This window comes from Mesocricetus auratus, unplaced genomic scaffold (assembly GCF_017639785.1).
Source record: "Mesocricetus auratus isolate SY011 unplaced genomic scaffold, BCM_Maur_2.0 Super-Scaffold_4256, whole genome shotgun sequence".
Taxonomy (NCBI): domain Eukaryota; kingdom Metazoa; phylum Chordata; class Mammalia; order Rodentia; family Cricetidae; genus Mesocricetus; species Mesocricetus auratus.
The window spans coordinates 108,239,636-108,255,591 of NW_024429182.1; the positions used below are offsets into that span (position 1 = coordinate 108,239,636).

A 15,956-nucleotide genomic window follows, 5' to 3' on the forward strand; every position below is an offset into this window, starting at 1 on the left:
GAGCCTCAGGAGAACACATGCTAAGCTATTCTTGGATTGTTTCTTTAAAACATTCATTCCATTCTTATCTTCCTGCAATGCCAGCCTTAAAACGTTTCATTTGTCTATGGCCACACTAACAAAACCTACCCTGTTGTGACCAGTGTCCTTTTGTCTTCCTTTGTTCTAGGCACTTCCTCTTTTTTTTCTTTTCTTTCTACTTCCTCCTACTGAAGCTCATCTCATGCTGTGTCAGGTTTCCATCTCTTTGTTTTTGTCAGTGCTGAGAGACTTTTCCCTACAATTTATGTTTTTGCAGGCTTCCCAGAAATCTGTGTAGAGTTACAGTAACAGGGGAAGCCCCACCCTTCCTTTCCCACTCCAGCAGCAAGTCCTTGAGGCCTCAGAGTATCTATAGCCTTAGTTGGAGTCTGTCTGAGCTCCCTCTCCCAGCAGGATGCAGGCCTGTAAATATCTGACTCAGGGTTAATGTGCCCAGCCACACAGTTAGAGATTATTAGAAGCATAGAGTAGCTCAGGCCTGTCCACCCCCTGAGCTCAAATGTGAAGAAGTTGTAGCACTATCAAATCTATTCACAAATCCTCCACTTCATAGACATCTGAAGTTTATTTGACCCGTCCTTTGAACTCCAGCCTTGAATACCCCAAATAAGGGCTTGTCACCTGATAATGGATCCTACACCAATAATTATACTGATCTGTTTGTAATTTAATCTGGACTTTTTGATATATAAACATTAAACAAAATACAAGATTGAATGAGATTAAACTTGCTGGATGAACACTTGCTTTTTGTTAGTATTCAGGCATCTGTGTTGGCCTGCCCTTGGGGTAAGACAGGATATGACCTCAGCTGCAGCCACTAAGAGCATCCCCTGTGTACATTTGCTATGTTCCCTTTTAAAAGGTGAACCTTGCCCACCTCCCATCTTTTTCTCTCTCGCCCTTTCTCTCTCCCTCTCCATCTCTTTGCCAACACTCTTGTCCCCAGGGATCAGTCTCTGCCCCCGTCCCTCTGCCGCTTCTCTCTCCTCACTGCCCATGTGAGCCCTGTTGTATGGTGTGACCCCTCTTCAAGCGTTTGTTTGCTTTTTAATTTTTCAAGACAGGGTTTTTCTGAGGCTTTGGAGGCTGGCCTGGAACTAGCTCTTGTAGACCAGGCTGATCTCGAACTCACAGAGATCCGTCTACGTATTCACAGAGATCCACCTACATCAGCCTCCTGAGTGCTGGGATTAAAGGTGTACACCACTAACGGGCACTTTTTCAAATAAATAAGCCTAACAACATTTGTCTGATTTAGATACACCTAATTGATTTTTTTCAATTACTGTTTAAGATATATGAATTTGTGTACATGTAACTATTGTTTAGAATAACGTTGCTTATTAAATTTAAAGAGTAAACTTCTTAGTCCTAAGGTTGTGTCTCATTCTAGACTAAGAAAACAAGTTTCAAATACTTTAAATTAGTATGGACTTTTGCATGATGATAAAAAGATAGGTTAGATTTCTTACAACATACTGTATATGTTATTCAACTGTGCTTTAAAATATATTCTATATGGTGATAAAATTTTAAGTTATAAAGATCTAGTCAGAGTACAAAAGCTAACTTAAAGATTTACACCTAAGTACTTATGTCTTTACCATGTGTTCGACACCAAGATTCTAGAGAACGTAAACAAGTAGCAATATGTGTTTGATAAATAAGGTATTTAATAAATAAGATAGATATTGGTACAAACTTGTTCTGTTATTATGCACAGAATGTCTATCTTGGCTTATTTACTGAGCTCATTATCTATGATTAAAAGGTTATTTTGATACTAAAAGAGCTTCAATTTAAAATCATTCTTTTTAAGGCTAGACCTGACAAGGATGTAAAGTCCTAGTCTTATGGAAGCTACTAACCTATTATAGACTGTTGAAGAATACAAGAGTCATCTTATAAATGATCAAGCTCTTTAATTATAGTCATGCTGATAAATTATAGTAATTAATTACAGGAATAAGCCTTACCTAATCCCCTATATGTTTTCAGAGTCAAACTTAATGAAATAACTAGAAACAAAGTTTGTCTACTCAGATATACCCAATAGACAGACAGTCCTCAAATGCTCAGAGATCTGCAGAATATGCCATTTAAAACGTTTAATGAAAAAGCTTTTCATAACAGAGAGACATGACAGTTCCTGGCAGCACCCCTGTTTCCTCCAAAGAAGACGGATGGGCACAGAAGAACCTCCACCCAGAACTGGCTTCAAAAGGGCAGCACTAGCCACTGGGCAAAACTGCCTTTCACCTCAACTGCTGCAAAGACCCCTTCAGACCCTGGACAAAACAGGACACTGGGGAATTGAGTTGCCTAAGTAAAGGTAGGCTGCTCTTCCTACAAGCTCCTACACCACAGGGTCTTCTGAGGCCTGGCAGGCCTACGCCTTCCAGTAGAAGACTGATGTTGCCCTGAAACCTCTGCCCTCGGTTACCATGGAGAACCCCAGGATAGCCGTCTGGGCAGGCAGCAAATAAGTTTCTGTCATTTTTAATCATTACTTCCGGTAAAATTTATCTTTCTCAGAACTCTGATGTTGTTTAATGACTAGTAGCTTTGCCAGCTTAAAACAGCAACCAAGGCTTCAGCTGCCTTCTCGGTTCTCTGTAAAATTCAGGTCACAGGCCTCACTTTCCTAGAGCTAATACTAAGTCTAGACACAGTTTACCTTGCTACCAGACTCAAGAAAAGAAAAACTCACAAAACAGATTTTAGTATGACTTCTTACCATTCCTTTATTTACAGGAACTTACTTTACAGTGACTGCTCTCAATGATCAGCCACCTGTATATACTGGTGAACTAGGTAGAAGGTGGCTTTTTGTTTGTTTGTTTTTTGAGACAGGGTTTCTCTGTATTGTTTTGGAGGCTGTCCTGGAACTTACTCTATAGACCAGGCTGGCCTCGAACTCAGAGATCCGCCTGCTTCTGCCTCCCGAGTGCTGGAATTAAAGGTGTGCACCACCAACGCCCGGCTTATAGTAGGTGCTTTAAGGTGCAAAGTTTGTGTGAGGACATGAAAGCTTAAGATGTGAGGATCTAAGAGTGTTTCAGGGTCTAAGAAAGTGACTTAAGGTGTGTTAATGCAAGTTATGAAAGTCTCCCTGGAGTGGAATCATAGCACCTTTAATCCCAGCATTGGCAGGAAGGCAGAGCTCTGTGAGTTGGAGGTCAGCCTGATCTACATGGTGAGTAGCTGGCCAGCTACATATTCAGACCCTATTTCAAAAGCAAATGATGAAATAAAATACATTATTTCTGGTAAAGAAAAGACAGTAAGGTATGGGTAGAAGGAGGCTAGGTTTAGGACACCAAGACTTTTCTTTGTTCCATTTAGGTTAGCATACAAAGTAGTGGTTTTTCACCATGGTATCTGCATATATATGAAGACACTTAGAGTCTTGTTTCAGCTACCACTATTAATAGAGTGCTGGCCAAGACTCACCATCTCTACTATTAAACTGAAGGGTTTTTCGAATGATATCAAAGAGAACTTAGAACTCTGCAACTGAGTGCTATGTAAGAAGGAGAAAAGGAGAGAGCTCTTTGGTAGGGTTTGTTGTCAGTCTTGCATAGAGAAGTGAGCCTTAAACCCATGTGGGATTTCTGAATGAAAAGAAGAACTGGCCGGGCATTGGTGGTGCATGCCTTTAATCCCAGCACTCAGGAGGCAGAGGCAGGCAGATCTTTGGGATTTCGAGGCCAGCCCGAGTTCCAGGACAGCCTCCAAAACAACAATACAGAGAAGCCCTGTCTCAAAAAAACAAAAAAGAAAAGAAGAACTGAAGATTAGCTGATGAAAACATCAGCTAAAATAAGGAGGCAGGAACATTCAGACACAGCAGACGCCCTATTCAGAATACAAGGACTGGTGAGCTGTGAGAAGGGCTGGGTGGGCAGGTTATGGAGAGGTGCTGTTGGATATGAAGCTGCAGGTCACGATGGAGCCTTAGGAAGGTAGAAAGTGAGAAACCAACTCCCAAGAGTCATTCTCTGACTTACACAGGCACAACATGGGGGTGTGCGAGCCCTGCCAGACAAGCACACACATAAACATGGAATAAAATACACAAACAGATTTCATTCTTTAAGTGTTTTATAAACATTTTAAATTTTTTTACTCTATGTGTTTTGCTATATGTCTGTGCATCATGTATGTCCCTGGTGTCCAAGGAGCTCAGGAGTGGGTATCACATTCCCTGGAACTAGGCTTACAGATGTTTGTCAACTTCCATGTGGGTGCTGGCTACTGAAACTGGGCCCTCTGCAAAAGCACTAAGTGCTTTTTGGCTTCTGTAGTTTTGCTTCTGGCTCAGTGTTCTTGTTAACTGAAGTATGTCAAACGAGACCATATGTTTTGTCCTTAAAAGCTTACCCTGAGAAAAGCTCTGAGCTACACTGGAATCCTGAGTGTAGTCACAGTCCACTAATACAGACTTTCTATTGGCTTAAACCTATGTCTCAGTAGTATTCTCTGATGGGTACCCCACAATACTATTGCTATGGGAACAAGTTGTTTTTTACTTCTTGCTTTTTGTCTCCTTTTTTACTTATTTTCTTTTTAATTGTGTGTGAGTGTGTGTGTGTCTCTCTGTATGTGTGTGTGTACAAGACGGTAGGTGTCCATGCAGGGCAGAGGCATTGAATGTCCCCTGTTGGGGAAGTCCTTTATCAATAAAGCCTGTTGAGCCAATAGAAATCTAGATAGGTGGGACTAGGAGTCCAGGAGGATTCTGGGAAGGAGAAACACAAAGAGAGTCAACATGTAACCGCCATGGGGTAGGAGCCCGGAACTATTCTCTGGTAAGAGGCACTTAGATTAACAATTATGGGGTAATTACTTAAAGCAGAGCTAGCCAGTAAGAGACAAGCAAGGCCAACAGCTTCATAATGAATATAGCCTCCTGTGTGTTTATTTGGGACTCATGCGGCTCTAGAACCAGGTTGGCGGGAAGGCTTCTCTCAAGGAAAAAGCTTCTCTTTACAGTCCCCTACAGCTGAAGTTTCAGCCCAGCCACCTGATGTGGGTGCTGGGACATGAGCTCTGCCTGAGCAGCATGTACTCTGAAGCACTGGACATTCCCTCAGCTCCTTTCAGTGGGAAGTCTTCTTTTGGTAGAAAAACCAATAGCTAAAGTACTCTTTGCCCTCTTCTGCTCCTGAGGTCCCACTTCCCTTCCTTTTCTGGGAGACTCAGCCCCCCTCTGTAGGCTGTGCACTTCCTTCTTACTGTTTCACTTCCTCCCCGCTCAACACGTAAAATGACCCACGGGCCAAAACAACCAGCAAGCAAGCAGCAAATGTTGCCCAATCTGTTGTCTGTTCTTTCTGACTCTCATTAGTTGGTTACCCTGACTTTTCAGTCTGTAACATCCCACGAATTGTTGACTGGTTAATTCTCCTTTGTATCAGAATTCCACAGAATGCTCTTTGAATCTCTGATCAGATATCACAACCACGCTCTTCATTAAGGTTCTGTTTTTGTTTTTGTACATAATTCTCTTGTCTGTGGTATCCTTACTTATGATTAACAGGCAGTACCTATCCATAAGTTGTTAACCCACTGATAGATACTGTATTCAATGAAACTGACCTAGTTTTAGTTACTTTGAAGTACATCTTGGTCCACAATTACATTACTAGACTTTTTCTCACATCCAGAAAAAAAGGGAATATGCTACAACTACACTGAAATACAATTTTTCTGGTTTTCTATTTCTTACTTCCTGTGTTGCAGTATACTGTTATTATTTGTTTATAATTCATACCACACCTACTTTCTTTTTTGCTTAGAAGAGAGGCCTTATTCTACTAAGATAGAATAACAAATAAAGTAAATAGCTTCAAGGGCTAGCGAGATGGCTCAGTTGTTAAGAGCACTGACTGCTCTTCCGGAGGGCCTGGGTTCAATTCCTAGTACTCACATGGCAGCTCACAACCATCTGTAACTGAAGTTCCAAGGAAACTGATGCCCTCTCCTGGCTTCCAGAAGTATCAGGCAAGTATGCGGTGCACAGATATGCATGCAGGCAAAACATCCAAACACATAAAATTAAAAATTAAAACACATGCAAAATAAAACAATCTCAGAGGTTCATGTACCAGGGCCATTCATCACTGTGGGACTTAGTCCTGAGAGAGAAAGCACTAGCAATTGTTTCCAACCCAGTCTGGGGGAGGTGCAAGCACACTCAGAAGTGTTGAGAGCTCAACCAGTATGATTATTTGTTTGTTTGTTTGTTTGTTTTTTGAAACTAGGTTTCTCTGTGTAACAATCCTGACTGGCCTGATACTATGTAGAACAAGGCTTGCCTCTGCCTCCTAAATGCTGGGATTAAAAGTGTATACCGTTACTTCCAGTCTCATTTCTAAAGCTCCTGTGAGCTATGCTTAGAAACTCCAAGAATGCATGGTGATTTGGGAGAGGGCGACACTCCCAAACCATTTTTATAACCTGAAGAATTCTGAGAATGACAAGAGAGATAAAGCTCTTGCTGCAGACATCATCTGCTTTGTCCTCCCCTTAGGACATCATGGAAAGTTCATTTTCATTTCCTGCTACTGTATAGCCTTAAGAGTTGAAATAAGGCTGGCTAGATGGTTCAGTGGGTGCTAGACCCAGGACCCACATGGTTGAAGGAGAGAACCAACTCACACAAGTTACCCTCTCTTCTTTTCATTTAAGATATGGTATGCACAAGCACGCACACACACACACACTCACACACACTAAATCATAAAAGCAATTAAATAAATTCTTAAAAAATCAGAATAGCTTGGATTGTGAAAACCTAAAGGAAAAGACACTCAGGGGCTACAGAGATGACTCAGTGGTTAAGAGCACTGACTGATCTTTCAGAGAACCTGGGTTCAATTCCCAGCACATGGCAGCTCACAACTGTCTGTAATTCCAGTTCCAGAGGACCTGACACCCATGGCAAAGCATCAATGCATATAAAATAAAAAATAATAATTTTAAAAAAGAAAAGGAAGGAAAAAGACACTCCTATTAGTTTACTGCAACAACTTCTGGCCCCAAACCCAGCTGGGAAATAGGAAAGTTTGGTCAAACGGTGGAAGCTGAAACCCTATCATCCTGCACTACACTTATTTTGTAGGAATCAAAGGAAATACTCAAGGTCCTCTACCAGGATGTAGGTCTGTGCAAAGAGAAAACAGAAGATGGGCACTTCTGGTACCCTAGATTACCTCTGTATCTGTGGAGAGCTGCGCCACGCCTTAAAGATGGTGCTGGCTTCCGCCTTCCACCATCCCGACGGTGAGTGCTCTCGGTAACAAACAACTCCTTATTTGGTGTGCTCCTATCCCGCCGGGGTCACGCCATGATCATCAGATTGCTTACGCATGCTGGTGAGCCTATGGCTTGTGCACACATAGCTGCTCAGGGTTGGCTGGCCTCGGCTATTTAGGGAGCAGGGGGTTCTCCTGGGGCTGCCTTTCCACTGTTCATCAAAGTCCTGAATAAACTGTCTGCAAGAAGGGTTCCTGAGTCGCATCTTCCTTGCTGGTCGAGGTGATCGTGACATGTATCCAAATCCTGTCCCCAGGGGGAGAACAGTAGAAATAAGGCTTGGAAGATGAAACCTCTTCTCCCTCTCTGTAGCGCTCCCTGCCATTTCCATAACCTCCCTCTTAAACAACTGACCAAAAAGAAGGAGATCAAACCTTGAACTTCCTGTCATCCATATACTCCTGTGCCTACAGTACCCATCATAAGGGAAATATTTAGACCTTTGAGGACATTTAGAATCTACATGCCTTTCTCAATCTTGGACCTTCAGCAAAGCTAAGAGAAAGTCAGACCTTAGCTATAACTTTTGATCTTATCTGGGTGACCTAGTCTTATTCTTTTTCTGTTTTGTTTTGTTTAGAGACAGGGTTTCTCTGTATTGTTTTGGAGGCTGTCCTGGGACTCGCTCTGTAGACCCTGCTGGCCTTGACCTCACAGAGATCCGCCTGCCTCTGCCTCCCGAGTGCTGGGATTAAAGGTGTGTGTCACCAATGCCTGGCCAACCTAGTCTTATTCTAATTACTTAGCTGTACCACTAAGAAAAAACCCAACATACTGAAGGAAGCTAGGAAACATGGATACAAACCATGTGCTCAGAATCTTACTGGGCTGGAGTTCAGACCCTTAAAGACCAGGAAGCAGTTACTTGGGATTACAGCAACACAGCAGGAGTCTCCAGGTGTAGGATGATGACATAGTCTCATGACAAGGACAAACATTTTTATCAAGAAACCTGTTGGGCTAGAGAGATGGCTCAGTGCTTAAGAGTGTTTACTGAACTTGCTTGAAAGAAGGCTTTATGGAAAGAACAGTGGACCAGTGTGGCTAGCCTGTCACAATGGTGTCATCATGAGACAAGTCCTTGTAATGTAAAAAGTGAGGGAGGAAATAGAAACTCCTAGTGAAGACCGACCACATGGCCAAGAGCTGCAGAGCCATGCCAGACTACTCTTTATTCACAGCTCCGGCATCAAATGTACCTTGTGAAAGTGCGTGTGTCTCTTCTGACTAGATGTGATAGCAAGCTGAAACATAAGTCTGTACTCTTGTCATTTATATGAATGTACTCAGACTTTAGGTTCCCTTCCAAAGCACCAGTAAAAAGTAAACAATACTCATTCCCTATGGAGGCAGCCTTTATTTTTTTAACATACAATTTATTTTTATTTCATGTGCATTGGTGTTTTGCCTACGTGTATGTCTATGTGAGGGTGTCAGAAACCCTGGAACTGCAGTTACAGTGGCTGTGAGCTGCCATGGGCGCTGGGAATTGAACCAGGGTCTTTTGGAAATGCAACCAGTGCTCTTAACCACTGAGTCATCTCTCCAGTACCCAGTCTTCAAATATAATGATACATCTATGCATTTTTGGTTCCTGGTATACAGCTCCTAAAATGCTAGGGAATGCTGGAATTATAAGTATCTCTTGTATAATAATGAGATAATTGGTAGTTGGGAGTCCCTAGGCAGCTTCAGGATGGGGACTAGGAGGTAGAAAGCTTTGATTTGGAGTGTAAAACTCTCAGCCCTGTCCCAAAACACTGAGACAGAGAGGATGGAGATTGAACTCAACCACCAATGGCAGAATGACTTAGTGATCACATTTACTTAATGAAACTTCATGAAAACACGATGAGGTTTGGAGAACTTCTCAGCTGGCAGGCACATCTTCCACCACTCCATGGACAGAAGCCCTTATGCTTAGGACCTCTCCCAACCTCTTCCTTTGTACTTTCCATCTAGCTATTTATCTGTAGCCTTTAAGAAAAATGGAAAATGTAAAGAAGGAGACTTCCTAAATTCTGTGAAACATTCTAGAAAACTATCAAGTCCTGAAACAGAAAGGGACAAAGTAAAGGTGCCAGGGACATGTTACGACCATGAATATACCTTCAGTGACCCATTTCCTCCAAGTAGGCCCCATCTCCAAAAGTTTCCACCATCTCCCAATAATGCCACCAATGACTCTATCAGCAGATTCACCCACTTATGAAGACAGAACACTCCTGATCCATCGTTTTCCCAAAGTCCCACTTCTGAGCATTGTACTAGAGATCATTACATAGTATTGCACTATGAGTCTTTCTGAAGGAAAATTCATATCTAAACCGCCAAATTACCCGAACAGACATTTTTACAAAGACACAAAAATGGCTGGTAGCTACATAAAAAATTCTCAACACTAATCAGCAGAGAAATGCAAGTTAAAGCCACAGTGATGAGCTAGAGAGAGGTCTCAGTGGTTAAGTGCACACACTGCTCTTGAAGAGAATGTGGCTTCCGTTTCCAGCACCCACGTGGTAGCTCAAACTCTCTAACTCCAGTTTCAGTGACTCAATATGCTCTTCTGGCTCTGTGGGCAGAAGGCATGCAGATGGTACACACACATATATACACAGAGGCGAACATTCATACCCATAAAATAAAGATAACACTTGAAAAATGAAAGGAAACCAGAGTGAAATACTTGTTAGAATAACTATTATTGAGACGGTAAAAAATGTAGTGTAGATGAAGGTTGTAGGACAAAGCAGCATATACTGTTGGTCAGTGGATGAGCTGACATAGCCACTCTGGAAAGCAGTGTCAAAGTGCCTCAAAAATTAAAAACAAAACTACTGTATGACCCAGAAATCTCACTACTGGGCATATGCATAACCAAAGAAAATGAAATCAACGTGTCAAAGAAATGTTTGTATCTGTATCACCTTTGCAATATTACTTGCAGTAGCCAAGCTAGGGAACCAATTGTCTGTCAACAGATGACTAGATAGAAAAAAAAGTGACACATAGGCTCTTAAAAATAGATCTTACTATTTGTGACAGTTCACATAAATTTGCAGGATATTATGCTAAGTGAAACAAGCCAGGTATTGAAAGATAAATATGAAAGGCCTCTCTTATATGTGCACACTGAAATGGGTGAACTCAAGAAGCAAAATATAGAACGATGGTTGCCAGGCTCTAGAGGTGTGGGTGTTAGCGTCTATAGAATGAAATCTTGTCTGTACATCTTGAAGGGTTGATGACAGAACTTGTGGGAAGCAGTAAACACTACATGGCAGTAAATATACCCTAAAATCTAGGGTAAAAGCTACTTAAGATTTTTCTCAATATGATGTCATCAGATATGCTGATTTAGCCCCAAAACAAATTGAACATTAATTTGTAGGAATTCTCTTTGACCAGACACAGAAGGACAACTCAAATGTCCTCTAATTCTGGCTGGAGGGAAGATTCCTTAACGCCTTTCACAAAATGTTCTTATTGTTGTTTTGCTTGTTTGAAAAAGGGTAACCAGGCTTGCCTGCAAGTCACTATGTAGACCAGGCTGGCCTTGAATTCCTAGAGATCCACCCATGAAGGATGGAAAATGTACACCACCATACCTAATACCACAAAATTCTCTAAGGGTTATTAATTAATGAAAGTTTGAATGGGGAAGGGGTGCTGTCAAAGCCCAAAAGCAGCATCAGTAGACTGACAAGAATTACAGCCATCAACTGTACCTTCTTCTCAGTACCCGCCATCCCTCAAACAAAGCAATATGGTAGAAAAAGAATCCCTGAACTCTGCTGTCAAACCCCAGAACCAGGGAATAACCTCTGGGTTCAATCAGTAGAAAACAAGCAAACAAATGAACAAACAAACAGTAGAGATGATAGAGTTGAAGGAATGGCTCTCCTGGCATGTTCTCTGGTCCTGAGATGAAGGGAGTTACCCCAGCATACGTCCTGGGAATAGGCACTTGGGGATCTGGGTTCCATTTTTTTTCCTTGGTGTTGACTTGTTCTTATCCATTACTGAAGGGTTAGTTTTCATCACATCTGAGTTCTGCTGCTGTCTCTGTATTCTACTCATGTTTACATTTATTAGATGAGATTGAAACCACTCAACTGATAAGTATTTGCCAAGGCATGATAGCAAATGGCTAATAGTACAAATTCTGGATTTTAAGAGTTAAAATTTGGGCGGTGGTGGCTCATGCCTTTAATCCCAGCACTCGGGAGGCAGAGGCAGGTGGATCTCTGTGAGTTCGAGGCCAGCCTGGTCTACACAGCAAGTGCCAGGACAGCCTCCAAAACAATACAGAGAAGCCCTGTCTCAAAAAACCAAAATAAATAAATAAATAAAATGAGAATAATAAAACATGACAAATTGTTAAGTATTAAATGAGATGAATATATGTAAAGATTGCTTAAACCAGTGTCCACTTGAGTAACCCTCAAAAATACTATTCTTTGTTCTTTTTATCATCATTATAGTTTTAAATTTCATAAAGTAGTTACATACAGTTCTCACTGGAGTTGTGTATTTAGTGTTTATACACAGTACAACATAGAGGTGAAGGTGTAGTCTGGTAAAGGAAGAAAACTTGAAAAAGAGAGGTACCTTCCTCTTTTTTTTTTTTTTTTTTTTTTGGTTTTTTCGAGACAGGGTTTCTCTGTGGCTTTGGAGGCTGTCCTGGAACTAGCTCTTGTAGACCAGGCTGGCCTCGAACTCACAGAGATCCACCTGCTTCTGCCTCCCAAGTGCTTACCTTCCTCTTTTTATTTTGGCATTTAATGCTCAATAAAGTTTCTGAGCCATGCTAACACTCTAGATCTTACACATCGCCCTCTACTTGTCTCTCAGGGGCTCTTAGCTCCTCTCCTAAGTTCACGTCATGACATCCACACTGCCACACATCAGGGCTCGCCACCTCATCTTTCCCACCACTTAGTTACAGGAGGCCGTCTCCATCTGAATCAGAAAAGGCTGGATCCCCCCCACCCCACAGGCCTCAGCATGCAAGCAGGGCCTCTGTCTCTTGGGGAATGCCCAGTGCAGTGGGAGGGCTGGATGAGAGTCTCAGTGTCACCCAAATGTTTCTCCATAGTCTTACTGCTTGGGGGCTTCTCTAGCGATCTGGGAAACCCCAGGCTCACTCATTTCTCAAGACCGCTTAACTAAGATATTGATCTTACACAGTGGTTGTCTTTGGTGGGTATAGAGGGCTGAAGTAAATGTCCCCACCTACATCTAACATTTCACACTGATCTAAGTAAGCTTTACGGAATTTTCAGCGTTTGGTAAGGCCTGCCCCATCATGCCCAAATTAGTAAAAAATCAATGTGCAGAATTCTTTCCTGAACCACAAGTAGCACCACGCAGATGTCCTCTAACGCAGGCTGAAGGGGTGCTCCTTGACCAAGTCCTTTGACGAGATTTCTTTAAGGAACTTAGAAAATAGGCTTAGTAAACATTTTTATGGAAGAGGGCTGTGAAAGCCCAGAGCAACATCAGTGGATTTGGGAGAATAAAGGCTGCAACTCTGCTTGCTCAAGACCCCTCAGCCTACAGGAAAGAGGTTATGCATCTGGAGTTTTGTTTGACTTACTCTTTCTTTAAAGTCCTAATCAATGATCATCTAGCAAAAGTTATCATGTTGTCCCCTCTCACATTCTTTTTTTTTTTTTTTTTTTTTTGGTTTTTTTCGAGACAGGGTTTCTCTGTGGCTTTGGAGGCTGCCCTGGAACTCCCTTGGTAGTCCAGGCTGGTCTGAAACTTACAGAGATCCGCCTGCCTCTGCCTCCCAAGTGCTGGGATTAAAGGTGCGCGCCACCAACGCCCGGCCCCCCTCTCACATTCTTGATAATAGCTCATGAAGGCTAGTCTGGCTTCTTTCTTGCCATGCCACTTGAAACAGAAAAATATTATGTTAGGCTGGTATTGTAGGCTTTTAGGTTCACAATTTCAAGATCTTTCTGGGCTATAGGGTGAGTTCAAGCCCAATTCACACAACTTAGTAAAACTCTGTCTCAAAATAAAAATCAAAAAGAGAGCTAGGGGAATATACCTTGGTGGTAAAGCACTTGACTGGTGTATGTCAGACCCTAGGTTCAATCCCCAATACCATTTAAATATGTATATTAGGCTATATTAAAGAGATATAGGGTTAGAGAGATTGCTCAGTGGTTAGGAACATTTGCTGTGCAATAATGAGGACTAGAGTTTTGAATCCCACACAACAACCCTAGTGTCCCATGAATTCCAAAACCCCATTTCCAACAGAGGTAGAGACAGGAAGCTCACTGGCTTCCAGTAGCACCAATAAAATGCAAGTCCCAGGATCAAGGAGAGACCATGTCTCTGAGGAATAGGCAGAGAGAGACAAAAGACTAAATCCAATTCCTTCTTCTGACTTCTGCACTCATGCACAGGCTTAATCATCTTCACACACGTGTGCCACATACTTGGGCCTGCATTCACACACAAAGACACATCCATAAATACATAAGTGTTTACAAATGTTAACGAGATTGATTGGTACTACAATGAGTAACTACATTAAATTAGCAGATATATTGTGAAAGCTCAAAAACCCGATTTTTTGGATAACCTTCATCTTGCTCATGGCTGTCAGTGATATCAGGAAGCTTTCTGTTGCAACATCTGTGCAAGCCTTCTACCAGGTTGCTGTGGTCCATTGTGCCTCTGACTATTACCTTGGGTACCATTTCTTTTCTTTTATTTGAGACAGTCTCACTATGTAGCCTGGTTAGCCTGGAACTCACTATATAGATCAGGCTGGACTTTGACTCATATCTTGCTTCTGACTTCCCAGTGCTGGGATTAAAAGTGTATACCACCCCATCTACCAGCTATCATATATTATTGCACCATCCTAGACAGTGTGACTCATTTATTTTTTTATTACCCTATCTGATGTACCAACGCTAGCTAAGCTGTTATCTTCCAGAAAATGCAATCAATTTTAGGATGGATTCTCTTTGAAGATTCTCCCTACTCCGTTTCTACTATGAATCAGTGGGAATGCCACTGCCACAGTCGAAGAGAGCAGCTGCAGCTGAATAATGATCATGCAGAGATTTCTTGGAAGCTGCAAATGTTGACTTATTTGACAAAAAAAGTATTAGGGGGTGGTTCCAATATAATTAAAGATCTTAGGCTAGGGAGAGTTTCCTGTATTACCTGGGTAGAACCTATCGGCTTCATAAGTGTCTTCATAAGAAAGATCTGACATACTGAGAAGCTAGAATGCTTTGTACCTTCCCAACCAATTTTCCCATCAATTAACCAATACTTCAGAAACCTTCAATATGAGGATAGTCTTTATAGCAAAACCCTGAAAAAACTGAGGATTCCTGAAACATTTCCCAAGAAACTGAAAGGTTAAATTTACTGATTTCCCTGTCTCCTTAGCCAAAGACATAGCCATTGAATTCATTTGGGTCACTGGAGTATGTTATGTGACACTGACAAGAGTCAAAAGTCAGGAAGCTGATGGAACGAGAAGTAAGGGAAGTGTCAAAGAGCCATCCTTGGTACATAATAGCAAAAGCAGAGGGAAGGAGGCGGGATGGGATAAAACTTAAAAGGCCTGGCAGAGTCTCAGGGTGGGAGCTTTTGTGGGTGAGCAGGTCAGAGTCTTGAGAAAGATTCAGGAGCTTAAGTCAGGCAGGATAAACAACATTTAGTGGTCGCCAGGGCTTGGAAAAGAAGAGTTAGTAGTAATCTCCAAGACACTGAGTTTGTCTAGGATATAAGAATTCAGGATACAGATTGAAGAAAGAAGAAAGACATACTTCCCAGGCAGAGAAAGGACTTTAATAATATTTAAGTTGACATTTGTGCTTATTTATGGAGTATAGTATTGTAATTCAATACAACTATGTACTACACAAAAATCAAATTGGGATAATTGGTGTATCTCCTCAAAAATCACTTCCATGTGTTGGGAACGTTCAGACTCTAATTATTTTAAATGTATATTCCTCCTCCCTTCCTGCCTTCTAATTTACTCCTATTCTACTATCTACTCTAAATGATCAGTTGCTTTTTAGATTCCACAGATGGGCTAGAATGTGCAGCACTTGTCTTTCTGTGCCTGACTCAATGCGATGAAAGTGATGAGAGGCTGCAATGCAGCATCGTGCTAAAACCCTTGCCTGGCATATACAAGGCCTGAGTTAAATCCCCAGCAACGGAATGGTGGTGGAGGACCAGTATTGAGGATTTTTAATAAACCCAGCCAGATCAAGCAGTGGGGGTGGTGGGATGTCAAAAAAGTCTTTTGTTGTTGTTTTGTTTTCTCATAAAGTAGGATGAATTAGAGAAGTGGAAGCAATATAAGAAGCTGTTAAAGCTGTGGTTAGGGGATTATTAATGGAATTTCAAAGTGGCAGTTACCATATGAAGGCAAACGCTTATATTCTCAAGGCCATTCTCAAAACCTTCGTCTCAAGATGAATGTGGTGGTGATGCACACCTTTAATCCCAGCACTTCCCAGGAAGAGGCAGATGGATCTCTGTGAATTTCAGACCACTATGGGCTACATAGTGAATCCCTGTCTTAAACAACAACCAAA

The 15,956-nt window shown here is 41.8% G+C and overlaps 1 long non-coding RNA gene across 2 annotated transcripts in view; it reads left to right on the forward strand.

Annotated features, from left to right (window-relative positions):
* LOC110341632 overlaps positions 1-15,956 on the forward strand; it is a 123,220-nt gene that overhangs the window by 105,094 nt on the left and 2,170 nt on the right. Inside the window, exons 5-6 of one of the 2 annotated variants that reach the window (XR_005869768.1) lie at positions 2,179-2,377; positions 7,172-7,332. This is a non-coding gene — a long non-coding RNA (uncharacterized LOC110341632). The remainder of the gene's footprint in view (positions 1-2,178; positions 2,378-7,171; positions 7,333-15,956) is intronic. The other variant, XR_002383598.2, reaches the window with a different exon arrangement.